Source organism: Equus przewalskii, chromosome 10 (genome assembly GCF_037783145.1).
Source record: "Equus przewalskii isolate Varuska chromosome 10, EquPr2, whole genome shotgun sequence".
NCBI classification, from domain to species: domain Eukaryota; kingdom Metazoa; phylum Chordata; class Mammalia; order Perissodactyla; family Equidae; genus Equus; species Equus przewalskii.
In genome coordinates this window covers 59,170,285-59,198,084 of record NC_091840.1, presented here as the reverse complement: position 1 = coordinate 59,198,084, position 27,800 = coordinate 59,170,285, and the positions used below count along the sequence as shown (strand labels likewise).

The following is a 27,800-nucleotide window of genomic DNA, read 5'->3' as shown; positions in this document are numbered from 1 at the left end:
TGGCAGAAAACTTGTGCATCCTGTAGCTCTAGACTGCGGATGATAGGTGCTGACAAAATCATATACTGAATCCTGCACAGCAGTGATTGAATTTGCACTGATAATTAAGTTTTCATCTGTATTTAAATGGACATCAAAAGGGACTACAGTTTGTTTCTGAATGGTATTTGCTCCAGTGATTATGTTTGGGACAAGTCATTGTGTTGGAAAAGCCACTAAGATCTTCTCATCTTTTATTTATCTGTATTTTTGTTCTTACATTCTTAAAGCTTATTTGTTTCTTTAATTTTAATATCGGGTTAGTCATCCTTACCAGTCTCACTGGGCTATTCTTTTGTAAGTATTGGATGAGATCCTGGCTGTTAAAGAGTTTGGTAAAGTGCAGATTACTATAGGGCATGGTTCAGGGCTGCATCCCACAAGCCCCTAGACCGGGAGCAGGTTTGGATTGTCCTATGGGATGTACTCATCTCTCCTGGTTGACACAGGCCTTTTCCCTCCCTGGACTCAGGGCTTGCAGATGGGGAGCTCTGTGGAGAACTTGTCCCCAGCAAGCTGGGTTGCACCAAGTACATGTGTGAGGTGTGAAGAAATGTAAAACTGTCAAGTGATGATGCCTAGCATGGTATATGCAGTCTTGAAAAATGACTCATCCTTGGTAGAAATCCTCTGTAGAAATGCAGTTGTCCCTTAACGTAGCTATCTTCTGTAGTAAGGTGTGGATTTCCTAAGAGTTGGGGTTGTGATAGGAGTCCTGCAAAAGTGGTTGACAGTTTTTTGGCCTCTCATTTGTTCTAACGGCTTGGCTTTTTCTGAACTTAATGAATGGGCTTTTTTTTTTTTTTTAAGATTTCGTTAGGAGGAGTGGCACCTTTCATTTCTTTGTGGACTAAAGTGCTAAGAGATTTTCTTGCATGTGATTGTCGTCATACTCTTGGGAAGCGCATTAAAGTTTTCAAAGCTTTTTGGCAATTGTTCTCACTGTTCCCCAGAATCTTCCTGTCGTATTTGTGGGGTGTGAATGACTATTGTTGCTGTCATTTTATGGCATGAGTACCTGGTGACCCTGAGCCTTGGAGAAATTAAAGGGCTTGGATTTGGGGAATTTGAGGTTAGGGAGGATATAAGGAATTATCTAGTCCTACTCCCTCGGTTGTCTGCTCAACTTTCAACTCATGTGTTCGATTTAAACAGACCTCCTCTGTCAAGCCTTTGCCAGCCAACTCCACCAGTTGTTTGCGCCCCTCTGCTCTCCAAGCCTCACCACCCCAAACAGTCTGTTGGAGCATTTATTATGTTGTCTGTGTGTCTGGGGCTCTTGTGACACTGTGACATCTTTGAAGCCAATGATCATCCTGTCTTTCTTTACTTCTCCAGCTCAAGTCTCTGGCGTGTGGTAGGTGCTCAGTAAAGGTCTGAGGTGTAAATAAGTAGCCTTGGGGACAAACTTTTATCGATCCCTTACTACAGGCTCCGCTGTTCTGTTTTACTCTTGCAAAGATGACTGCTGTTGGTCCAGCAGTTATATGTAAGTCACATGGGTATTATCCCCCTTCTACAGCTGGGGAAACTGAGACCCAGGGGCTTAAGTCACGTGCTCAAGGTCACATAGCCAGTAAGTAGTGGGGTTGGGATTTGAACGGGTCTGTTGGATCCCAAAATATGGTTATACCTGTTATCTCATTGGAGAAACTTAGTCTCACAGGGGTGAAGAGACTTGCTTACAGCCCTTCTGCATGTTGACAGTGGACTGAATATCATGGGATGATGTAATTCAGACTGTGGAGGGTGGGGGAGAGCACGTTTTGTTTTTGTCAGATGCATTATGAAATGAATGTCTATGTCCATCTGTTGAGTTTTTGGAAATTGACAAGCCTTCTGATAAGTTCCTCAATGGAATTTTCTGCAGTCTTAGTTAGCTTGTTCAAGGTGTCTAAAAATAGAATCTTAGAAAAACAAATACAGTGAAGTAAGCGTCCACAAGCTTCAGGGAATGTCTTCTGTAACACGTATCTAGGGACTTGTTTGACCATACCTATTTTCCAGTCAGGCATTAAATTTTTGATGTCTTGAAATGCAGAGCTGTTTCTGCAGACTTTTTTTTTTTTTAAGATATTTTCATTTTGTGTTCACATCGACATATGACATAGGGATTACCACCTATCTATGAGTGGAAAAACTGAGGCCCAGAGACGTTGAGTAACCTTGGAGGAACTGGCACAGACAGGAGTCAAACCTAGGTCCTGTGCTTCCTGAACCTGCGTCCCTCTTACTCCACCAACTCCTATAGAAAGCTCCACAGTGGAATGGGTACTCATTTAAATTATAGGATAAACTTGTGATCTGAAAATCACCAAGTTCATTTAGAAGGTTGGGACTTGTGAATGAGGAGATTTCTGTCTTTTTTCTAAGCTTAGGATCTGTGAAAGCCCTGTGGTTTGGATGTCGAGTTTAATGGACCGCTTGAACTGATAGAGGCTAGATTTAGGGTTTGATAAAATAAAAAAAGAAGAAAGCCCGCCTCCTTTGAACCAGATCTGCAACATTGTTACAATGCTCCCTGCACATGCTTTGGATTCTTTCTGGTGACTCATTCCCAGCACCCCCAGGTCCTGGAGCCTGCTTTGTGCCTGGGCACAGGAGAGCTTTCCTGTTGCTCCTGATCTAGGCTGAGTGTGCTGCACTTTCAAGCCCCCTAGAGACAGAACAGGTAACTTAACTCTCTTTCTATTTGAAGCAGTGCTGGGAACTGGGTGCACAGAGGGCTGCAGATGAAGGGACTCCCCATGTTCTCTTCCTGGCAGCCCGGCTGATAAACGGAGCAGGGCAAAGCAGGCTCATCCTGCGGGGTGGCTGACCATTTAGGGCTGATGCATGATGTAGATTTAAAAGCATCTATAATTAATCACTTCTGAGTGCAGGCCTCATCGTTCCTGTCACTCCCACCCCTCTTAAGGTAATGTCATCGTCACAGCCTGGTGGTTCAGTAGGTAAGGACACCAAATGATACAGACAATTTGGCTACAAAGGTCATGTGACAAAAAGCTTTGGAATCAGATGTGGGTATAAATTAGCCTCCTGGCTCGGTGGCTTTGGGCTTTGGTTTCCTCATCTCTAAAGTGGGGCTAATAATAACCACTTTGCAGAATAGACTAGCGGTGTTTCTTGGAGGGCCTGGTAGACACATTGCCGGGCTCCACCCCCAGAGTGTCTGATTCATGAGGTCTGGAGTGAGGCCTGAAAATGTGCATTTTCAACTAGTTTCCAGGTGCTACTGATGCTGCTGGTCTGGGGAGCAGCTTTGGGAGCCCTGGCCCAGAGGACTGGGTGAGAAGGTGTGTAAGGTGTCGGCACTGGCTGGCTGTGCAGGGGAAACTCAAGAACAGCAGTTCCTTTTTGCCTCTGAGATGCTCTGAATGTTGCTCAGGAGATGATGGCGTGACACTTGGGAAGGGAGTTTCATTTTTCAAAGAGACGTTTTGACTTTGTTCTTTTATGTGGTCACAGGTATTATCACTCTCTGGGTTAGTAAGGTTGTTTTCCTTAATGAAGGGAATTTAAGACCTCCTTGTCCTTCCAAGAGACAGTAAATCTAGGATTCTGTTTGAAAAGCTGGTTCATCATTCTCACACATCAAGCAAGATGTTCGCTGTCAAGGCTTTTTAGAAATGCAGCTGGGAAAGGGCAAGGGGAGTGATGTTGGGCACCGAGCAGACTCCCACGGGGCCATTAGGGATGGCCGGTGGTGTTAATGGAAGTCACTCTTACCCCCTCCAACAGTTCGGATTGATTTAATAGTCTTTGGTGTTTAGAGTTTGGGGAAAAAAAATTATTTTTCTTCAATAGTAATTATCAGCATGTCTATCAAAAAACATGTGCGTGTGTGTTTGAGACCTGATGGTTTTTGAATGTCTCCCGTGTGCCAAGCTCTATACTCCTCCTTTTATGCACAATATTTAATTTAATTTTCATCATGATCCTGCAAGGCCTGTCACCATTTCTCTTTTTTGCATATGCAAAAACTAAGTCTCAAAGGGGTTCAGCCACCTGCCCCAGGCTACACAACCAGTAAGTGCCCCAGCTGGTATTTGTTGCCAACTGTGTCAGATTCAGAACCACATTATTTCTACTACCTCACTCTGCAGCTGGGCCACGTGCTCCCCTAGTCCCACTCTACCCTCACTCACAATAGCCCTGGGAAGTAGGTGTTTCGCAGATGAGCAAGCTGAGGCTCAGAGGGGTCAAGCTTGTTCACGTGCATCCACCCAGTGGCTGGCAGGACCAGAATTCAGTCCCACACCTGTCTGTTTTTGAAGCCTCATGAGCTGTTTCCAGGGCAGCACCTCACCGCCTTGTCCAGGGCTACAGAGGTAAATTCTAACACCCAGAGTTGCCTGAATGTGTACTACAGGGACCTGAGGGGACCCCAGCTGGGTTGACTGGGAGGAGGTCTGTGTGGGCTGGTAGGAGTTTTTGTGTTTGCAAAGCTGTGTTAAAATAATTGCCCAAGTTGCTCTTTGAGGGAGTGAATTTCTTTTTATTCTGTAATCCTGAAGCTCTGCATCTTGATTCTGTAAACATGACACGTGGGAATTAAGGACTAAAAAATCCTTTGGTGATGCTGTTGTTAAAACATGATCAAATTCATGCAGAAGAACTTGATAGTCTTAAAAAGTTACATATAAATAAAAATATAAGGTATCTCCTTCCTCACTAGGCAATTAATACATGACTTCTAGCAAATGGGTCATTTTTCTGGTCTCACAATGTACCAGGAGGCTAGGGTGTGATCGTTTTCCCAGGGTTTGAAAATTGCCTGCAGCTCCCAAGCCAAGGGATGGTAAACAGCTATGTGTCAGTACCTGCCCTGCGCTCTTGGGAGGCCCTGGAGGTTTGGACTCCAATTTGTTGAATAAATCGTGACAGCTAAAAGTTGGTACTCAAAGTCTGTCCCCTTCTCTGCGCCCCCCACAAAAAAAAGTCATAGCAATAAAGGAATACTGACAGACTAAAAAGTCACATTTTTACTTGAAATCAGGTCCTCTGTGAGTGGCTGTTTAATACCCAGAGCTGTCCTGGGTACAATGAGTATACCTTGGATCCAGAAATTTGGGAAACAGATGATCAGAGAAATAATTTTTTTTTTTTTTTTGAGGAAGATTAGCCCTCAGCTAACTACTGCCAGTCCTCCTCTTTTTGCTGAGGAAGCCTGGCCCTGAGCTAACATCCGTGCCCATCTTCCTCTACTTTATATGTGGGACGCCTGCCGCAGCATGGCGTGCCAAGCGGTGCCATGTCCGCACCTGGGATCCGAACCAGCGAACCCCGGGCCGCCGAGAAGTGGAACGTGCGAACTTAACCACTGTGCCACTGGGCCGGCCCCCAGAGAAATAATTTTTATCCCACTTTATGAGAGGCAGTCTGGTTGTATAGAGGTATGGGCATCAAATCAAGGACAACTTCTTGACAATAGGGCAGAATATTTGAGATCAGTCTCAGCCTGGAAAATATGCAACACGTGTCTCTCGACTTAAAGTGATGTGATGGGTGTAAGTGAAATGCCATGTTTCTTGCCACCAAGAACTTAGTCTAATTGAGAAGACAAAGTTAATATTTGTGAGACAGAAGCTGGCGGTTTGTTGAGCTGTGATTTTGATTCTTTGTCAGATCAAGAATGGAGAAAAGTCTAGAAGAGTCGGGGAGAAGGTAGGATTTGAGCTGGACCTCGAAGGACAGGGAACAGTGTCTGGGAGTGGAAGGCAGGTAGGAAGGCATTTCAAATGGAGGGAACAGCAGGAGGCAAAGCCTGGGGTGGGCTTGGGCAGGTGCCTGCATGTGTTTGGGGGGTGTGGGGTTTGTGCATGGCACAGGCTCCAGAAGCAGCTCTGCCCAGTGGATGCTTGCCAAGAGCAATAAGGACCGAGGTGGCTGGATGGCCACTGGCTCTGATGAGGCAGTGGCCTTGGGATTTGGTGGTGTTGGCAGTAGGGAGCTCACGTGTTGGGGGAGGGGCCTTCTGGTAGAGACCTGCAAAGTGGCATAATTCCCTTGGGCAAGGACCTGGCCAGGCTGCCTTCACGAGACTGGATAGGTCACAGTTCCAGAGACAGCACAAGGGTATATATCAGAGTGAAGGGAGGCCAGAGTTTGGTTCTGTTTGGGGAGAGGCAGGGGCCTCAGTGCCAGCTGGGAAGTGTGGATGTGACCCTGCGAGCCTGCAGTTCTTATCCTTGGCTGCACCTGCAAATCACGTGGCCTGGAAAGCTGCTTAAAAATTCCTGTGATGGGGCCCCACCCTAGACCATGGAGGGGGAGTCAGTAGTTTTTTAGAAGTACCCTAGATGATTATAATAGTTTGTGTGGGCTGAGAAACTGAACTGTGTGCTCAGGGGAGCCTGTAGGAGTGGCAGGGTGTAGAAGCTGGGAAACAATTGGAGGTAGAGAAAGCAAGAAGCCTTTGCAGTAATGAGGTATGGTGTGCTGGGACCCTGAGCTACCATAGAGTGACTGTGGATGGGTTTGAGAAAAGAGGGAGGGGTGGCACATAAGGTGGAATCCTACCATAGAGAGACAGACAGAGATGACCACCAGGGCTGTGGAAGCTTGTCCTTGAGCCACCTTGGGAAAGGGGAGCTAGTTTAGCAAAGAGTAAACAAGGTGAGGGCAGGAGAAGAGATTGAGACCCACCTGTTTGGTAATCCTCCTTCAGTCTGATTTTTAAACAGGTCTGTGGAGCAGGCACAGAGAGTTCTTATCTGTTCATTCAAGCCTGTGAGCCAGGTTCCTTCCTACGCCCCTAATTGTAATGACTGTAGCAGACATTACTTATAAAATTTAAAACTGCATTTCTTTAAAGTAGTCATATTAAAGATAGTTGGATTTAGGATTCCTAATTTAGGTAGATTCACCTTTTAGTCAAAGTAGTAAGATTTTAGCTGGTACATTTAATGCATATCACAATATCATAATTTATGGTATTTCCAGAAAAAAATTAGTTTATCATCCAATCATTCAGTCTTTATTTAATGTTTATTGAGCACATGTGTATTATGAACTATAGGCTGGGAATACGTAGATAGTAAGATGTAAGTTGCTGCATTCCAGTAGCTTATGGTCTGCAGAGAGTGGCTCCTGACAGAGGGACAAGTAATGTCAGTCCCGGAAGAGGGAAGTTTGGAAAGTGGTGTCAGACACTGAGAGTGAACCTGGGTGTCAGAGAAGGCTTCAGAGGAAATGATATGTAAGTAGGATCTTGAGGGAAAAGTGGGAGTTCTCAGGGACAGAGACAAGAGCAATCCTGGCCAGGGGAACAGCGCTGTGCCAAGGCCTGAGGGTGAAATGTCAAGCTTGGGCTCAGCAAGAAGGGTGTGGAGGAGGAAGGGTTGGACCTGTGCCAGAGGCCCACTGCAGGCCGGCCGGGCAGGACAGGCGGAGAGCTTAGTGTGATTTGAGTCGGGCTCTGGTTTTCGTCCGGTCTTTTTGGTGCTGAGTGGGCAGGGACGTGGGTCCTCCACCCTACCTCTGATCAGAGCAGCTCTCATCTGAAGATGGGGAACTGGAAAGAGCTCATTTGAGAAGTGTTCCTCTGCTGTTTAAAAAAACCGAAAGTGATTTCATTGCTGTAGGTGCTGGGGAACCACTGTGAGCAAGAGAGTGCCCTGTGGGTGGCTGGGAGGGAGGGACTGGAGGCTTCCCCAGGGACCTGAAAAGCCCTCACTTTTTTCTGTTTACCTGAGAAGGTAGAGTTGGAAAGGCTTCTTGCCCGTCCTCTCTCCTCCTCCTCCTTCCATCCTCTACTCCAAGCCAGTTTCTCAGGTCGCTGGGTGATGTCTAGGCAGCGTGCTGATGCTGTGCTTGACAGGTCCCTTGCGAATAGAACCTCTTACAGTCAAGCAGCTCTGTTTTCCAGAAATCCCCGGAGACTTTCTGACCAGGTTGCCGAGGTAAGGGACCTAGCAGTGAATTTGGGGTGTGTGTCAGAGAGCTGCTGTGTGCCAGGCTCTGGGCTGGGTACCCAGGAGATGGCCCCAGCCCCCACCTCTCCTCAGTGTGGTCCGTGGGTCCAGCTCAGATATGCATTTTTGGGGGGGCTGTACTGTGCCTCTTTTTAAGAATTAAAATTAGTTGCTGTGTTAGATTCCTCTGGCTGCTGTAGCAAATTACCACAAACACAGTGGCTTAAAACAGCACAGTTCAATAGGTTGGAAGTCCAGTATGGGTCTTAGTGGGCTGAAAGCATTGTGTAGTCAGGGCTACGCCTTATGGAAGCTCTGGGGAAGAATCTGTTTCCTTGCCTTTTCCAGCTTCTCGAGGCCATCCACGTTCCTTGATTTGTGGCCCCTTCTGTCTTCAAAGCCAGCAATAGCCAGTCCTGTCCTTCTCACACATCACTCTGACACTGACTTTTCTGTCTCCCACTTCCACTTTTAAGGACCCTTGTGATTATGTTGAGCCCGTTGGATAATCCAGGATCCTCTGCCTATTTTAAGGTCAACTGATTAGAAACCTTAATCCCATCTGCCACCATAATTCCCCTTTGCCACATAACTGGGATTAGGATGTGGACATATTTGGGAGGCCGTTATTGTGTCTACTACAGTTGCTAACATGAAAATCAGGAGGTCTTACATAGCAATCCAGACTTGCAGCTTCATTGACAAATCAGAACACTTGGCAGTGGGGGGCTCGCACTGTTGCCTGGCAACAGTGGGTCAGCACCAGTGTCAGTGCCATCTCTGGATGGGGTTGCCTGCGCCAGTTCTTCACAGCCCCCACCCCTCCCATGGTGCCCAGTCATTTCTCTTCAGTGCCTGAATGCTGCTCCAGGGACCCAGGGCCTTACACATAGTCCAGTCATGGCAGCGTTGTGTTCCGGGTGGTGGAACTTGCCTACCTCCCTGTTTGGTGCCTTCCTCTTTGCCCCTACAACCTACTTCCTGCCCCCAGAGCCTTGTCCTGCACCCTGCTCTGCGTGGCACACACTCTCCCCTCGTCTCCATGCCCCCCTCTCCTTAACCCAGGCTTCTACATTCCAGAGCATCTCTGATACTATTTTAGGTGATGTTGTTTGTACCATGACTCCTTGTCTCCTGTCCCCTCCTTTTCTGGCACCCAACACCAGTACATTCTGGCGCCTTCTATTTTATGTCTTGCATTGGTATTTGTGAAAAGCAGGTCTTTGTAATGTACCTTTAGAGCAGTATCCATCAAAAGTCAGGATCACACAACAAGCATTTAGTTGAACATCTACTATGTTCCATGCACTTTCCCAGACACGGGAAACACAACAGGGAATGAGATAGAGATACATGACCTTGCCTCCCCCTGCAAGTCTAGTTCTAGAAGCCGGAGGAGGAGAAACAGGTGAAGAGGCAATTGCAATATTAACCTCCTACTGCATCTAGAGAGGGTCTGGCAGCATCCTGCTTCCTCACACCCTGGCTGGGAGGTGAGCTCTGTCTGCAGTGGTGAGAGGTTCTGGAGCTCTGTTAAAGGCATTTTGGTGGAAGATTCCCTCATTTCCAAACATTGCCTGGACCCCAGCTGATAGCTGTGCAGAATTTGGGGCAGGTATTTCAGAGGCCCAGATAGCAAGTGTATTGGTTTGCAGTGTGAGAAACTAAGCTAGATGCTTCTGTAGGCCACTGCCTGGCAGTCTAAACTGGGGCCCTTGTTATTTTCCATGGAGCTCTTTGTGTGGCCTCTAATAGACTGGCCTGCTCCAGGTGACCCCGCGCTGTGGGGCTCAGGTGGAGGATGCTTGGTTGAGCCACCAGAATTTGACAGCTTAAGGGCATCTAGTTCTTTTATCTATGCAGAGTTTTATCCAGCTTGTTAAAAATCTTTGGAAATTTGCTTGAAAACAAAGCAAAACTTTAGTTATGGAGGATTTCTAACACGTAAGAGTAGAAGAGTTCCATGAACCCCTATCACTCAGCTTCAACAATTTTAATCCAGGCTCCTCCCCGCCCCCCCTCCCCCGGATTATTTCAAAGCAAATCTCAGACTTCACTTCACTGATAAGAACTTCAGGATGTCTGGCTAACAGATGTGGACTCTTTGGAAACTGACTTTTAAGTGAAGGTTGACCACCAGGCATCCTTGTTCTGATTTTCATATGCTCTGGGGTTGAAGCTGATTTTTTTCAGTTGTGGAATAATGACCATCTTCATACAAAATCTTTTTTTTTTTTAATTGGCACCTGAGTTAATTTGTACTGCGTGGATCAAAAAGAAAATGTCATCGTGTATGAGGGGACAGGATGGTGATTTACTCGATTCCTTGATTTCAACACACACATTTAAAAAGCACTTATTACTGAAGTATGATATGCATAATAGAAAAGTATACAATACATGATGTCAGTGCGTGAGGGGCTCTGAAGACTCTTCTGGCTGTTTTTTGTTTTCGCTGGCTGTGTGGCCTGCTTAACAGCTGGCGTCTGAGGGACAAACCCTGCTCTTCTTAGACCTGAGACACCACAGCTGTGGGTCTGAGGGTGGACAGTGGCCTTTCTGAGCACTGGCATCGAAGGAATTCTCAGCAGTCTCTGGGGCTTTGCCCCCTCCTGAGTTATGGGGTCAGACCTGGCATTCTCCGTGTTTTCATGAGAGCCGTTGACGGAAAAGCTTGTTTTCCTGGATACCGAGTCAGTCCCCTTACTGCTATACGGAGAGTCTGTGCCCTCATGCGTTCACAACAGCAGGCAGGAGTTCAGGACGGCAGGTTAGCTGCATTGCTGTCGGTGTGGAAAATGAAGTGGATTTGGTAGGTGTTTTACGTGCAGCGCTGATTTCCGTTACAGTTAATTTCCAGTGAGGAGTTAGTGGGCAACTTGGAGTAGCCAGATGCTGACTGGTGGGTGCCCTGCTCCACGTCTGCTCCATGGGGTGAGAAGTGGCCCTATGTTGCTTCTTAGTTGGTTATGATCACAGTGTTGAGGAGCATACTCTCCTCTGCATCGTGCTGTGTGTCCTTTTCTGGAGGGTGTGAGGGAGGTATGGGGGGGGACAGAATTCCTCTACCCACTTTAGGTCCTTCTGGCTGGCCTGCTAATTAAATTGACATGACACAGAATAACAGGAGAAAATCAGACAAAGCTTTATAGCATGTATGCATGGGAGAAACCCAGGAAAATTGGGTAACCTGCCAGAATGGCCAAGCTGCCACCTTAAATATCATCTTCAGCTAAAGACAAAAGAGGGTGTTGGGGATAGGTGTCTGGGGCTTGAAAGGGGAGGGAGGCAATTTACATGGACATGGAAAAGCAAATGTTTGGTAAACAGAACTTTGATAAGAATGGGCTTAGCAAGGACCCTCCCAGTCTACCAGTCTACTGACACTCAGAGTTATCTATGGTGATGGCCTGTCCTGGGGACAGGCCTTTTATCTTAAATTCTTTTGGGCAGTTAGGGGGAAGGTCAAAGTCTCTTTCAGAGTCTTTTGTTCTTGAAAATAATCAAGGCAAAGAAATATATTTTGAGGTGACCAATTCTGATCCCCCACAGAGGTGTTCATCTCAGGTCCCCGGACGAGGAGAGTCTTCTGTGAATCTCATTTATTTCTATTTTATAGACAGTGTGAATCCTCTTTGCTTTGGCTACTAGGAAGCTCAGCTCAGAGCCAGTCACTTGTCCCATCTCTAGTGTGGGCTGCACTTTGGGTTCTGACCTTGCTTTCTGGCCCAGCTTTTTTTTTTTCCCCTTCTGTTTTCCTATTGCCTGGGTTTCTTCATTCACTTGTTTTTCATTATGTTCTCTGGATTTCTCTAAGCCAGTGATTCTCAACTTGTTTAACTGTACTTTAATCAGAATCACCTGGGGAGATTCTTTTTTGAAGTACCAACACTGGGTCCCCATCACCTTCTGTTTTAATTGTTTGGATGGGGTCTGAGCATAAGTAAATTTCCAGAGCTCCCCAGAGACTCGAACGTGTGGCTAGGGTTGAGAACCACTGCTGTAGGCCATTTTACATCTTTTTAGTGACAAGGCAGGGATAAATAGATAGAAGGGATGGAGTCTGGGAGGACAGCTGGCCCAAAGGACCATGTAGTGAGCTCAGAGAAGCCGAGTAAAGAGGATTATGTGGTTCTTCCAATTGTTTTCCTGCCAGTGGAACCAGTAGGAAACCTCTGAGGGGCTCCTCCTTGGCCAGAACAACCAAAGCCTGGACCAGGGTGGGGAGGAGTGCCTGAAAATTTTGCTCTGAGGATCTGGGGCCTGCCTAGTGGTACACAGCGTTGCAACAAGGTCTTCTGGGCCGTTCAGGACCCAAGTCGCATACCTGGGACCTAATTTATACTTCATACCATTTGCTGTAGAATGTGATTGTGGAGACAACTCAGCATGTGAAGAGAAAATGTAAAACATGGTCTTTGCAACTAATCTGATCCCTCCTACACTTTAACAAAAAAGCACTCTTCCCTGCTTGGAAGAGAAACAAGAAATCATGAACGAAAGCACATTCTTTCTTAGCTTGAAAGAGTGTATTTTATTGGCAAAAGAGGGCAAGCAGCACAGGAAATCACTGTGTAACCTGACTGCAAGGTGTTAGGTAGATTTGAACACTTGAAGAAAGAGAAACAAATGTTTCTTTAAACAAACAAAACCAAACATCATTCTTTCTTCCCTCTGTCCCTAGAAAAATCCAGATTATTTGCATTTAGTTCTTTTGACTTTGAACAAAAATCTTAACTTTTTCTTTTCTTCTCCACCATCTGATTATCAAGAATTTTCAAAGACTGTGTTAAAGTCAGCTCTACCAAAATAGGGTGCCTGCAATATAGTAGTTCCAGGCTGATTTTCTTTTTTTGTGCTCTCATGGAGAATGTATAGGATGCCTGCTTTAATGGTCATCGAGAAAATTTGGGAAGTTCACTAAGTAGGAAGGACCAAACCAGGACTTGACCTATAGCCTTGTCACTGTAATTGCTGTTATATTTTGGTTTACTTTCTCTAAGTTGTTTGTTTGTTTGTTTAGTACCCAGGGGTCTTTGTGGCCTGTGTGACCATCATGGATGGTGCAGAGCTTTCCCTTGAATGGCCATGCTGGGAAGAGTTCAGGTACCTGCATGATTTATCCCCTCCTCCTTTGCTGCACGTTGTCTGTAGCCCCCAGGGGCTCCAGGAGGCCAGGAGGGAACTCTGCTGGGGGAAGGGCTTTGCCCGCTTGCTAGGGTTTATTAACCAGCTGGATGTGGGTGAGGGAGGAGGAGACCCGGTTAGTGCCGGTGCTGAGGTCGGGAGTGTGGAGGTGGAACTGGTCTGGTGAGGAGGGTGATTTCAGGGCTGAAAAGTGCAACCAAAGACCGACAGCACTGCATGCATTTCAGAGACTTCCAGAGTGGGATCAACAGCTCCTTGAGCAAAGTCACTTCATGCTCTCTGGGCCTCAGTTTCCCCGTCTTTGGTATAAATGAGAGAGTAGGACTGAGTGATATCCAAGTCCTTCCTGATGCCGGAATGCGTGAGTTCTGTGTCCTCAAGACATTGTATTCTTAGGGAAGAGCAGCATTCAAGTGGGTTTGTTGTTTCTGGATGTATCTTTTCCCTTGGAGAGGTTGGGTTGGGTTGCTGATGAGAAGCTGGTAATGGTTCATCACCTCTCTGGAGTCTCCAGAAGAGAAGATGGGCCAATTCCTCAGGAATGGTGTTTGCCTGAGGCTTACCAGCTCACTCTGATCCAGCTCAGAGAGCTAGTCCAGGCTGTAGGTCAACTGGGTCACTTCAGGGTGACCTATGACATGTCAGTGTCTGGTGATTTCCCTCTGGGGCCCTGGGCATTGAAGTTGCATATGCACAGTCAGAGGGGTTGTTTGAGTCCCTGTGAGCAGGTCTCCCGCACTGGGGAGAGGTAGGTCCCTGATTCCCTGCCCACTCATGTCAGGCCCACTTGGCTGGTTAGAGTCAACCCAGTAAAAAGATGTTGGCCTTCCCACGAGACTGCACACCCCAGGAAGGCAGCAATGTGCCATGTGCAGTGGGCAGGGTGCAGTGCAGGGCCTGGTGGTGGCGGCATCTTGGTACAGACTTGTCAAGTGGAGGTTTGCGTTTGTGTGCTACATTACACTACCAACTGGTGGATATTTAAGACATTCTTTTAATAGAAATTGAAAGCCTGCTATGAAGGATTCTTTTTTTTCATTTGGAAGAGAAAAAAGTGGTTTAAAACTTGAGAGGGGAAACAAATGTTTTCTTCTTTAAAAGAAAAAACTCATTCCTTGACACACTGGCTTCTGAATCAGAATAAGAGGTTTTAAAAACCACTGCCCTGTGAGGCTCGTGGCAATCCAGTTTGGAACTGCTGCGGTTTCTCCCCTTCAGTAGGTGATCTGGAAATACGGCTTTGCTGTTGTTTTTGTTGAGCAGGAGCACAGCACCGCATTGATTTGTCATCTTTTGAGCATTGAGCCGCTTCAGAGGGACATTTCTAGACAAATGAATATCACCCCTTTGAGGGCCAACGCCTTTCCTTTTCACTCACAGTTTTTGCTTTTCCTCTTTACACTTTCCCACTTCCCTGATTTACCAGAGGCTAGGCTGGCTGGACCAGGACGTGGTGAGGAGAGCTGGGTTCCAGGTGGAAGGCCCAGGCAATCCTGGAGTGAGGTGGATGAGATCGCGTGCTCAGACGGGCCCTGAGATTGTGTTCCCTCACTCTGAACGCCTGGAGGAGGAGTCCAGGTTCTCTGCCCCTGGCGTCCAGCGCTGTCCCTGCCTGGTCTGCCACCCTCTCTTCTGGCCTCACCTCTCACTGCTCTCCTCTCTTCACTTGCCAGGCTGGGTACTGAGCCACTCGTTCTGCTTGGAATGCACTGTGACTGCTGCTCACCCACCTCAGCCATTCCTTCACATGCTCCATGCCTGGCCGGTACCCTTTAGGCTTCCATCTGGGTATCATTGTTTGTGTTTCCCTGCTCCTCGTGGGCTGTTGCGTGAGCTCTCTGCAGACAGAAGTTTGTCTGATTGATCTGCACCCCCCAGTGCGGTGCTGCTGCCCAGCACGTAGCAGGTGCTGAAGATCCAGCTGCTGCACAGTTGGCAGCTCTGAGCTTCTTGTTCTTCCCTTCCTTGACCCTGCCACCTGATGATTAGAGACACAGACCTGCTCAGGCCACACTTGGAGGGGAAGAGGATTGTGCATGAATCTGTGGGCAGGGCAGGGGAGTGGACAACTGCAGCTGGGAGTTGTCTGGGAGAAGGACGATGCCGACCAGCTGGATAGCCAGTTGGGTGGGAGTGCGGACAGCTGGGGAAGCCACCACAGGCTGTTCACAGCCTTCCAGGTGTTGAAGTCTGAGGGATTTGGAAGGGACAGATGCAGGACTGTCTGTGCTCCCTGCCCTCCAGCTTTCACAGCTATCAGTGGAGGGCTCTGACCGTTGGACGGGTGGAGGGATACGGAGAGAGCTGGGCTGACGGTTATGGCTGCGCTGCTCATGGCACTGGCATCTGGGACCTTTTGGCCAAAAGCTTTGATAATTTTTTTTGAATGATGGGACTTTTTAAAAATGTAATGCTCTTTTGAACAGGCGGTACATTTACATAGTTCTAAAATGAAAGCGCACTAAAGTATATTTGAAGAAATCTTGCCCTTCGCCTCTGATCTCATCTGCCCTATCCCCCTTCTCCCTAATAGATAAACCCTTTTAGTAGTTTGAATAGCCTTCCGGTGTTTCTTTATGCAAATAAAGCAAACATAAATTTATATTTCCATTTCTCCCTCCCCCACCTTTGTTCTTTTGAGGAATATTAGCCCTGAGCTAACATCCTCCACCAATCCTCCTTTTCTTGCTGGGGAAGGTTGGCCCTGAGCTAACATCCATGCCCATCCTCCTGTCTTTTACGTGTGGGACGCCTGCCACCGCATGGCTTGATAAGCAGCGCATAGGTCCGCGACCGCGATTTGAACTGCTGAACCCTGGGCCACCAAAGCAGAGCGTGCAAACTTAATCACTGTGACACCAGGCCGGCCCCTACCATTTATCCCTTTTTGTTAAGTAAAAGATAGCACCCTATACACATCGTTTTACACCTTGATTTTTACTTACCAATGTAGCCTAGAGATTTTCCATGTCAGTACTTAGAGAATCATTGTCATTCCCTTTCTCTGAGAGAGGGAATTGCTATGTAGTATTGTGAAATTGTTCCTTTTTTTGGAAGAACAGAAGTTGTTCCTTTTGTTTTGTTTTAAATTCCATCCCCTATACAAAGGCATTCGAGCTGTTTTCCGACATGCTGTTTTATGACATGCCTGCCACGGGTAGCTTACTGTGCCTCAGGAGTCCTTTCCGGCAGTGCAGGTGGACCTGTAGGGTAGCCTAGGGACGTTGCTGGGTCAGAGGGTAAACACATTTGTCATTTTGATAGATTTTGCCAAATTGCCCTCCACAGGGGTTGTTTCATTTTGTGTTCCCACCAGCAAGTAGGAGTGCCTGTTTCCCTACAGCCTTGCCAGCAGAAGGTATAGTCAGATGTTGGGGTTTTTGCCAGTCTGACACGTGTAAAGAGTATCTCAATATAGTTTTAATTTGCATTTTTCTGAAATGTGCGCTGATCATGTTGTCATATGTTTAAGGACCATTTATATTTTCCTGTGGACAGTTTTCCCATTTTTCTCTTGGGTTATTGGTTGCTTATTTCTCAGTTTCTGTGAGCTCTTTATATTTTTGGAAGTTTGGTTCAATGTGTTATGAATTGTAGGTATTTTTTCAGGCTAGAAATTATTCTGATCTAACCAGATTCTTTAAGTACCTCCCACTCCATTTTCTGTGTTTAAAGATTCAGACTGTGGCCTTGGGACAGAGTCTGGTTCCTACTGGGACAGAACCACAACCTTGGCGTCCTTCCCGGAATTTAAGTAATTGGCCGCAGACACGTTTTCAACAGAAACATACAGTAGTATGGATGTGTTTGAGTCTGTATGAGCATGGGCTGCTTGATGCTGTGAAAGCACCCAGCCCCTCGCGTTTCAGTGGCTCAGCACAGCAAAGGCTTATTTCTTGCTCATGCTACGTGTCCGGTGTGTGGTCGTTGTAATCGTTCATGGACGCAGGCTGATGGAGGCACCATCTTTTTTTGGTTGTTATTAACAGCTTTATTGATATATAATTTGTGTACCATGCAATAAAATTCACTTGTTCGAATATACAGTTCAATAGCTTTTAGTATATTTAGAGTTGTGCAACCATCATCATAGTCTTATTTTAGGACATTTCATCACCCTGCAGAGAAACCCCTTACCCATTAAGCAGTCATCCCCCACCTTGTCCCCCAGCTTCTGGCAACTGTCCGTCTACTATACTTTCTGTCTCTGGATTTGCCTGTTCTGGACACTTCATGTAAGTGGAATTGTACAATGTGTGTCCTTTTGTGTCTGGCTTCTTTCACTCAGCATGTTTTCAAAGTCGTCATGTTGTAGCATATATCTTTACTTCATTCCTTTTTAAGACTGAATGATATTCCATGTTATAGACACACCACATTTTGTTCACCCATACATCTGTTGAGGGACAAAGCTGTTTCCACTTTTTGGTTGCTATGAGTAATGTTGCTGTGAACATTGGAGTGTGAGTTTGTGTGTGGACACGTCTTCCTTTCTCTTGGACGGATAAGGAGGCTCCATCTTGACATAGGCTTCCACCCTCACCAGCACATTGGGAAGGGAATGTGGAGAATTGCACAGTGGCTTTTAAAGTGTTCGACAGAAAGTGACACACATCATTTCTGTCACATTTTATTGCCCTGTGCCGTGACTGACTTCGGAGGGGGTGGGAAAATGCATTTCTATCACAGGCCCAGAAGGTGGTGAACTGGAAATACTTGTGAATGGAACAGATTGCTACAGAAAAGAGAAATGGGCATTCCCGGGCCCCAGGAGATGATTCTGTGTTGAAAGGTCACTCTGGAAAGGGCTCATTAGTAAGGTGGGAGTTCTAGGTTAGAAATTACCTGGAACTGATGGGTGGACCTTGAAAGCTGGTTGGTGGAAATACCTTGACTCTTCCAAGGAGCGGCGTAGGAAGTGTGTGATGATGTTGGAGAGGAAGAGGGCAGCCTCATGGAGTAAAGTTAAATTGGCCTAGGTTAGGACTGGACTCATCTAGGTTTTCACAGGCGTAGAGGGAGCACAGACCTCACCCCAGCTCTGCGACTTGCTCTGTGTTCCTCACCCTCTCTCTTCTCATCTGTAAAATGCCTGCTTTGCAGATTTGTAGCACATAATAGACACTTAGTACATTACAGCTGTCACCTTGGTGAGTTTGACAAGCAGCGGCGGAGCCTGTGGTCACTGAGGGAATAGGCCCTGGCCTTCCCCAGGCCTTTGGTTCATGTTTTCCTTGTGAAGCAGAAATGTGCTGAAGGACTGCCCTGTTCTCTCGGTCTGGTCATCCCCGGGGTAGCTGAAGGAGGAGGAGGTTGGTGGCATTGACGTGGCCGGTTGAATATTCTTAGGCATGTAAACAGTTCTTCCTCAGCCTCTGGCACAACGAATTTCTAAGCTGGTGCATTTTCTGGGCACTGGAGAAACTGGGCAGATCTGCATGCACACTCAGTCATCAGTGCTGGACGTGCACCCCTTTATTATTATTTTTCTAAACAAAGGAGGACAATGGCAGTGGAAACCTTGTTTGAACAAAGCATTTGGCTAATGGAGATAAAACCAAAAGGAAAAGAAGTGCTTTAATTTCTTTTTGGCTTTTGTGTTTTGACATTTGGCAGCATACTTCTAATCTTTTAAGAATTAAAAAAATTATGTGGTATGCAAGCTACTGTTTGTTTCTGCTTGTTAAATTTAGTGTGAAATTGACTCAGAAATGCCCCCCAACCTGGAATGTCAGCTTGCTCCTGTTCTGCTTTTCTTTTGGGGAGAGTGGTAAGGGGACCAGTGGGGCCTGGTGAGGGTCAGTCAGAAGCATGTGGGCAAACCTGGAGCCTGTCGTAGAAGTAAAATGTTTCACCCCAGTTCACACAACTCAGGTCTGTTACTGTGTGGGGCTCGCAGCTCACCATTTCCATTTTCCAGAGGAGGAAACTGAGATTTGTCCAGGCGACTAAAAAGTGGTATGGCGGGGCCAGCCCTGGTGGCCTAGTGGTAAAGTTAATTGTGCTCCGCTTTGGCGGCCTGGGTTCAGTTCCTGGGCGCAGACCTACACCACTTGTCTGTTAGTGGCCATGCTGTGGTGGTGGCTCACATACAAAAGAGGAAGATTGGCAGTAGATGTTAGCTTAGGGTGAATCTTCCTCAGCAAAAAAAGAAAAAGGAAAAGAAAAGCGGTAGGGAGAGCAGCCATCTTTCCACTCTACCAAGTTGTTATTTTTAAACTGTAACAATATTGATAGGCCGTGTTTTATATTCCATAAGAGCATTTGCAGGTCCTTGATTTGGAAGCGTGGTGAGGGTGTGGGAAGGGGCAGAGAGATGGTGGGGGTGGCACGCAAGCAGGTGGGGGTTGTACTCGGTGCCTGTGGAGTCATTCATTCCTATAGCAGATGTGTGCCAGGCGCTGTGCCAGGCCCTATGAGGCAGAAGCAGTGTGGAGACAGTTGGAGCCTCTGTCCCCTGAGAGCCTGCAGTCCAGAGGTCGTGGGAGGAAGGAGGGAGAGGTGGAGGGAGAACCGGAAGCTTCCCAGGCAGGCTCCAAGGCCTCTGGCTCGCCCAGCCAGGCAGCAGGTGGTGGGTCCTCCAGCAGAGGATCCCTGGAGGGAAGGGGAATTGGAGGCAGGCCGGGGAGTTGGGGGTGATGGATTCAGATTTGTCCTGAGACAGGGAGGTGGCCAAAGAGGTATGGGCCACGGTGCAGCAAGTCTGAGAGGTTCCCTGTGGCCTTCCCCGCAAGGGCATTTGAGCCATTTGTTGGTGTAATTAGGAGAGGGCACAGCTGTCTCAGCTACCTGCTGCCGTACGTGGTACTTGAAGGCAGGTCTCTTGCTATCTCCTCTGGACTCTTCTGTGTCCCTGTTTTTTGTTTTTTGGGTTTTTTTTTGAGGAAGATTGGCCCTGAGCTAACATCTGCTGCTAATCCTCCTCTTTTTGCTGAGGAAGACTGGCCCTGAGCTAACATCCATGTCCATCTTCCTCTACTTTATACGTGGGATGCCTACCACAGCATGGCTTGCCAAGCGGTGCCATATCTGCACCTGGGATCCGAACCGGCGAACCCCGGGCCACTGAAGTGGAATGTGTGCACTTAACCACTGCGCCACTGGGCCGGCCCCATGTGTCTCTGTGGATTAGCATTACTCCCCGAAACCTCTCTGCTCTCCACTCCGTGCACTGGATGGTTTCCTGTGTCTCCGCCCGCTTCTGGCCCTTCTTGAAATTTGCTGATGGCCACTTGCCTCCTTCTGACTTGCATCCTCGTCCCCATACTCCTCTGCTCCCCTTGGTTCCTCTCCTCCCAGGGGAACATGCCAGCCCCAGCACCCCTCCCCGCCCTAGGCACCAGCTGCCACTTGGCCATATCCATTCTCCGTGTCTGTCTTGCCAGCACTTTCAGCTACATTTGTCTGAAATAAAACTGCTTATTCTGCCTCTTTCCTTCTCCTGAAACCTGCACACCCTCCTCATCTTTACGCTCTGTTAAAGGTGCTTCTGTCCTCCTGGCTGCTCCCTCGCCTGCCTGCCCCACCCATGCCGGCACGTCACTGTCCAGGGTTGATTTTCCCGCTCTGTGTTTATGTCCTCTCTGGCCTGTTCCCATTCCCCTGCTGCACGGATTCAGGCCCTAGTCTCCTCGCATCGCCTCTGGTGTGGGCCTAACTTCATCTTCCTCCCGTCTCCCACAGTCCTCTCCCCCTGCTGCTGCTTGATCAGGATTGCAGAAATACCATTCTGACAGATCACTACTCTGCTCCCAAACAAAACAAAGACCAACTTCAGTAGCTTTGCCTTTAGTGGTATTTCCTAAAATAATGTTAAGTGGTACGCAGTTGAATGTTACTCATTTTAATAGTTCTTTATCTTAAAAATACCATAAAGTTAAATATAGAGTTACCATGTGACCCAGCAATTCCACTCCTCAGTACATACCCGGGAAAGCTGAAAACATATCCACACAAAAACTTGTACAGATGTTCATAACAGCAGTATTCATAATAGCCAAAAAAATGGAAAGAACCCATATGTCCTCCAGCTGCTAAGTGGATCAATAAAATGTGGCATATCCATATAGTGGAAAATTATTCAGCCATAGAAAAGGAATGAAGTATGATAGATAATGCAATCTGGGTGAACCTTTAAAATATGCTAAGTGAAAGAAACCAGACACAAAAGGCTATGTATGGTCCCACCTATGTGAAATGTCCAGAATAGGCAAATCCATAGAGACAGAAAGTAGATGAGTGACTGCCAGGGCCTGAGGGAAAGGAGGCGTGAGGAGTGACTGCTCATAGATCCAGGGGTTCTCTTTGGGGGTGATGAAAATGTTCTGGAATTAGATAGTGGTGGTGAGTGTACAACATTGTGAATATACTAAATTGTTAAGTGTGAATTGTACACTTTAAAATGAATTTTTTATTTTTATTTATTTATTTATTTTTCCTTTTTCTCCCCAAATCCCATCAGTACATGGTTGTATATTTTAGTTGTGGGTCCTTCTAGTTGTGGCATGTGAGACGCCGCCTCAACATGGCCTGATGAGCGGTGCCATGTCCATGCCCAGGATCCGAACCGGTGAAACCCTGGGCTGCCAAAGCGGAGTGCGCAGACTTAACCCCTCAGCCACGGGGCCGGCCCCTAAAATGAATTTTATGCTGAATTATAATTTTATTTTTAAATAATTTCATTTTAAAATAAAATTTTAAATTTTAAAATAAATACAATTTTTAAATGATTAAATTTTAAAATAAATATGTTTAAAAATAAATTTTGTTTTTAAATAATTGTGAATTTTATGCTGAATTATGAGTTGTATCCCAATAAAAACAAAACAAAAAGACCCCTACCCCCCAAAATGCCATAACAATGATACCTGATTTCATATATGGTATTACTTAAAGTGGGTATTTGAGATTACAAGTAAATTGATTTAAAGAAAAATATTAAACAATAGTGCAGCTTACAGTAAGAATTTTAAAAGACATAACTCCTAGGACAGTGCCTGGCACATGGTAAGTACCCTATAAGTGTTAGCCGTTATTATTTGGAGGAGATGGCAAAAATCTTGAAAGTGGATAACCAAAGTTGGCGTGTCCAGATTCCATAGCGTGCTGAGTGAGGCTCTCACCGTGTGGCCTCAGCCAGCCTGTACCTGCAGCCTGAAGACCATGCACTCCCACACACCTTGCTCTCTGCCCGAGTGGCCTCCTTTCCCTGCTACACTTGCTCGTCCCTCTTATTCTTCATCGGCATTTCCTCAGGTACACTTGACATCTTACAGCCTGTCCTGATCTTTTCATGCGCTGCCTGGAGCACCCAGTTTGGAATCTGCTTTTGTTGCCCTGTGTGATTGTTGTCCCCCTAGTCCAGACCAGAAGCCCAGACTTGAGCTTCCCTAAATCCTTGTGACTGTTGGCATTGTTTTTTGCACACTGAGTGTGAGACAAGTTCTTGTGGAATCTAGTAGCAACTAAACCATTAACATGACTTCGTGCAGTAGTGCTAAAATGATGTTATAAAACACGTCAGCAAAACTAGTTTAAAAATTTAGCACAGAGAACATTTGTATACCCTATGAATGAACAGTTCTACTCATAGGAACATACTCTAGAAAAACTTGGTGCATGTGTCCCAGGAGACACACTGCACATACTAGCATTATTCATGATAGCAAAAATCTGGAAATAATCCAGATGTCCATTGACAGCAGAATGAGTGGATAAATTGTTAAATATGAACATAGGCAAATATTATGCAGCAGTGAAAATGGATGAACCACAGCCAGCTGTACGTAGCAGCATGGATGAGTCCCAGAAGCATAGTATTGAGTGACAAAAGCAGGTTGTGGAAGATCATATATTATTTAGTTTTACAACATATGTGGTAAAATTATTTTCTTTTTTGAAAAGCAAGGGGCTGAAGAATCCAGAACCTGAGCTGTTTGCCTGGAGCTGGGGTGGGGGCGAGGGGAAGGACCTCCTGGGTGGGCACATGGTCGTGCTCTAGGCCTTGAGGGGACCTCGGGTCACAGGGGCTCATTTTGTTTGTGCCTCACGTATGATTTGCACTTACTCTTTTATATGCAGCCAACAGTACATAATAAAAATTTACGAAAACCGAGGAGCAGCAGGAAGACATTAGGGTTGCCTTAGGTCTTTTCTAGGGCAGACTCTTGACATTTACGAGTTAGAAGGAACATTTCCTCCTGATGTATCCAGTCAGTGTTGCAGAGTAAATAAAACACTGGGAATGTCTCCAGCAGAGGAGGAAGGAGAGAAATAATATTTTACTCTGTACGAAAAAAGGAAGTTTACCTTTCAGCATTGAGACCTGTTTTTTTCTGAGTGGTATTTCAGATGACAACAGCCATTTCAGAGGAATAATGCAGACTTCTCAAGTTGTTAAAGTTGGTGTAACTGATTTAGTAGAAGACGTGGTTATAGCCAGAGAGACAGCATTGCTTAAGGATGTGAGTTCTGAAGAACAATTTTTTAAAAATAGTTTTGGAGTCTCTGTGGTATTTCAGACTTCCACCTTGCCTGATTTCATTGTATTGCCAATCTGTAAAAGCGCACACATTTCAAGGTTAAGCTTTCTTTGAAGAGCATTAAAACCATTTTCCTTTTGCTGACTGTGCTGGAAGGAGCTGGGAATGCCAGGCTCTGATCCTGGTAAGCGCTAAACCACTCTGGGCCTTGGTGTCCGCATGGGACCAGTTCTGAGGCCCTTCCAGTTCCAGCGTCTTTGCCCCTGTTCGCTTGGCGTGGTGAGCTGCCTGGGGAAGGATCTCCTCTGGCCAGCTGAACTGCCGTAGGAAAATAGTTGCTTCTCTGCCATCTTCTGGCCCCTTAAACATCTAGAGAAGAGGGACCTTTCTTGGCCTGCAGATTCAGCAAGAGAAAATTCATTGTTCTCATGACTTTGAGCACTAGATTTGTCTGAAGTCAAATGGAATAAGAATAGGGATTAAGAGAATGGGATCAAAAGCTGGAGGTCTGCGTTCAGATCCTCATCCTGCCACTTGCTGGCACTATAGTTTGGGCCAGTTATGTAACCTCTCTGTGCCTCAACTTCGTCTATAAAATGAGGATGGGGCCAGCCCTGTGGCATAGCGGTTAAGTTCGCACATTCGGTGGCCTGGGGTTCGTGGTTCGGATTCCAGGTGTGGACCTACATACTGTTTGTCAAGCCATGCTGTGGCAGGCGTCTCGCATATAAAGTGGAGGAAGATGGGCATGGATGTTAGCTCAGGGCCAGTTTTCCTCAGCAAAAAGAGGAGGATTGGCAGCAGATGTTAGCTCAGGGCTGATCTTCCTCAAAAAAAAAAATAATAATAATAATAGTCATAAAATAAAATGAGGATAATAATAATAATAATAACTCCCTGTAGCATTCTTAGGAAGATTCAGTGAGTAGACGTGTGTGAAGTCCTTAGAACGTGCCTGGCGTATAGTCAGAGTTCAGTTAGTATGCATAGATTCTATTTAGAGAGCCTCTTTTCCTGTTACTATTCTTAGTTTATTCTATTATGATTACTAGTATCAAAGAGTTAGCACATCTGAGACCTTTCTTCCAAGTACCAGCTGCAAAGGAGAAGAGCAGGCACTGGTCACTGTGTCTGACAGGTTGTCTGTATGGTCAGGAAGGAGATGCTTGTGGATAAGAGTGCCTACCAAACCGCTAGGTGGTTTCAGCCCAGCATGTTTGTCACGGAGGCGCTTCTGTGGGCTCTCATCTTCTGCCTTGGAAGTCCTCGTAGAGTGGGCCTCAGGGACATGCTGAGAAACATCTTTATAGACGTTCTCACTTTGGCACGGCCAGAGAGGAAGCAGATATTTGGGCACCTATTATTTGCTGTCCCTCTCTAGGCACCTCCTCACAGCAACCCTGAGCAGCAGCTGTCGGTACCTGCATTTGAGAGGTGGAGACATAGAGGCTCAGGAGAGCACATCAGCTTGCTCAGGTCACCCAGCTGGAAAGGCAGAATGTCGATCCATGTGGTCAGAATAAGGAATATCCATTTTCTTTCTTTCTTTGTTTTTTTGAGGAAGATGAGCCCTGAGCTAACATCTGTGCCAACCTTCCTCTATTTCATATGCGGGATGCCATCACAGCGTGGCTTGATGAGTGGTATGTAGGTCTGTGCCCAGGATCTGAACCTGAGAACCCTGGGCCACCCAAGCAGAGTGTGTGAACTTAACCACTACGCCACCAGGCCAGCCCCAAGAAATAGCCATTTTAGCACTTACATGCTGCCCAAGGCTGGCTGGCTTTGCTCCAGAGCCCAGGCTCTCGGGCACATTGAGTCGTCTCTGCCCTGAGACACATGTGCTGCCCTGTGGGGCCCAGGCTTCAGTGGTGGCTGTTATGCGTTGTGGTGAGCATTCATTAAGCACCAGGTCTGACAGTTCCTGTCTTCAAAGTTCATCGTTGGGCAGGCAGTCAGTAATTGGAGTATAGCAGCTGTTTTTAACTCAAGTGATAGAGCCCAAAAGGGAAACAGAAACTGAGAGAACAGCTCCCAAACTCTTAATTCTGGTGGTCTGAGTAGATGGGATTAGGGATGATTTTTTAAAATTTTCTTATTTTTTGCCTTTGTGTTCATTCACTCATCAAATGTTTATTGAGCACTCACTGTGTGCCAGGCTCTGTTCTAGGCACTGAGGAGATAGCAGTGAAGACAGGCAGGGCCCTGCTTTCATAGACGGCATGAGGGGCATAGGAGATAAACAAACAAACAGGTGCATAGGCAAGAAAATGTGCCATAGAGAGAGGGGCTCTGCCGAAAATGAAAACTGGTGACTTGATAGAGTGACTGGTGGTTCTGAGGAGGTGATGTTTAAACTGCGGTCTAAAATGACAAGAAAGAGCAGTCTAGTGACAGTCATGGGGAAGGATGGCAGGCAGAGGAGACAGCAGGTTGGTAGAGTGGGAGGCAAGGGCCAGTTTGGCACATGAGTTTCTCTGAGGTGACAGCAGATTGTTTCAGTAATAAGGAAGAGACTGGAAAAGAGAGTGCAGCACGTGAGTGGCACATAAAGAATTAACCTTCAGGACGTGGCCTTCCCCAGGGCCCAAATGTAGGATAATTTGGCATATCCTTTAACCTAGTGCTGAGGTGAGCCTGTCCTCTGGTCTCTGGCTGCCCCATCCCATGCTATTTAGGGTGGGGTAGGGACCAAGGTCCCACCTGTGAGTTGTCTGGCCAGCAGGCATCAGCCGCCCCTACCTGAAGTCCATAGAAGTAACTCCCTTAACTGCCTGCGGAAATCTGCCTTGTTCTTCACAGCCACCGTCGAGAGAGTCAGACATGACCTCCCACAACTGCTGGTTCAAGGGCAGAGGTGAGCAAACCACTCATTTTTGTCATGGCTTTGGTTTGTGCCTACACAATGTGGAAATACCTGTTCCTTACCCGCAGAGTTCCTCTTGGCAAGCATCTTGAGCTCCTTTTGAGAAAAGTCTTAGGTCACTGCTGTGCCTCAGACCAGGTCTGTGGGGTCCTGGCCACAAGATCCACGGCTCACCCTCCCTTTGCTGCCACTCTCTCCCTGGCTCCTGAGAGATGGCGACAGCCCAGCACTTAGCGCCACCGCAGCAACCAGCCAGCTCTAAATTAAGCATGAAATCATGGGAATTCTAAATTTTCCCATGCAGCTCTGCATTTTTTTCAAATGTCTCAAGCTGGAAAATTGTACTGATCAAATGGTAATCCATAGCTGGGCCTGCCCCATGGGGTGGGGTAGATATGTGAAGCCGTCAAATGCCCCCATTCTGTGGTTCCCAGTCTTTGGGTGGCATTGCCATCTGCCGTTAGTGGGTATTTCTAGTAGCAGAGTCACAGCGTGTCGGAAATGGAGACTCTGGCCCAGGGGTCACACACAAGCTGCCTTCCTTGGAGGAAGGAAGAGTTCTGAGGGCTGCTCTTCATACTTCCAAAGGCCTACGGGAAGCCCTACCCTTTTGCCGACCATGGAACCCCACAGGCCAAGAGAAACATCCACTGCTAGGCTTGTGGCTGGAATTCTAGCCCTTCAGTCACTGACTTGTGGCTAAGGGTGGTCGCAAGCTTGAGCTCCCCTGTGACACCATAGAGACGGCAGGAAATTGAGCCATTTGTTAGAAAGGGAACCTTGGGACTTGAAGATTTTGGGGAGAGCGACTGGTCTATCCCATCATTTTAGAAGCAAGGAGTCTGGTCACTGGCTTGCCTGGTGCTGCAGAGTGGTCACGGTGCTGGATCCAGATCTCTGGTTTCCCAGCTCCTGATTCTGTGCGCTCTACCACACCACTCTGTTTGCTTTTCGGCATGACTTTTTAAGAATGCTGTCCGTGATTAAACTAGTTTGAGGAGCAGAAGAGAGGTGGGGGAGCATTAAGAATTCTCTTTTTCCTTTCCACGTTTCTGCATGCCCTAGGTCCACTTGCCAGGGTGTTTGATTGATCCTCGACCCTGTGAGGGAGGTGCAGCTTGTCACACCCCCGCTTCCTGGATCAGGGAGTGAGGCTAAGTGACCATGTCAGATGGCCAGGGTGCAGCCAGAATGGCCAGAACCCTGTTTCCTAACGTGGGTCCTTGCTTCACACAATCTTTAAAAATGACTGCATTTCAGCACCTATGTAATCTGCACCCACAGGCCGCTCTTCCCAGAGACTAAATGCTCAGGGCACATAGGTAAAGAAAAAGGAAATTCCTCATGTCT

The 27,800-nt window shown here is 46.9% G+C and overlaps 1 protein-coding gene across 22 annotated transcripts in view; it reads left to right on the top strand.

Annotated features, from left to right (window-relative positions):
* Positions 1-27,800, top strand: part of EPN2 (epsin 2) — a 79,192-nt gene that overhangs the window by 1,614 nt on the left and 49,778 nt on the right. For 4 of the 22 annotated variants that reach the window (XR_011523215.1, XM_070561165.1, XM_070561158.1 and 1 more), the window contains exon 2: positions 26,387-26,441. The exons of 12 other annotated variants lie outside the window; for them this stretch is intronic. The gene's annotated coding sequence lies outside the window, so the exon portion shown is untranslated. Of the gene's footprint in view, positions 1-6,348; positions 6,471-12,978; positions 13,062-26,386; positions 26,442-27,800 lie in introns of those variants that run through there. 6 more of the 22 variants (XM_070561166.1, XM_070561160.1, XM_070561168.1 and 3 more) reach the window with 5 other exon arrangements.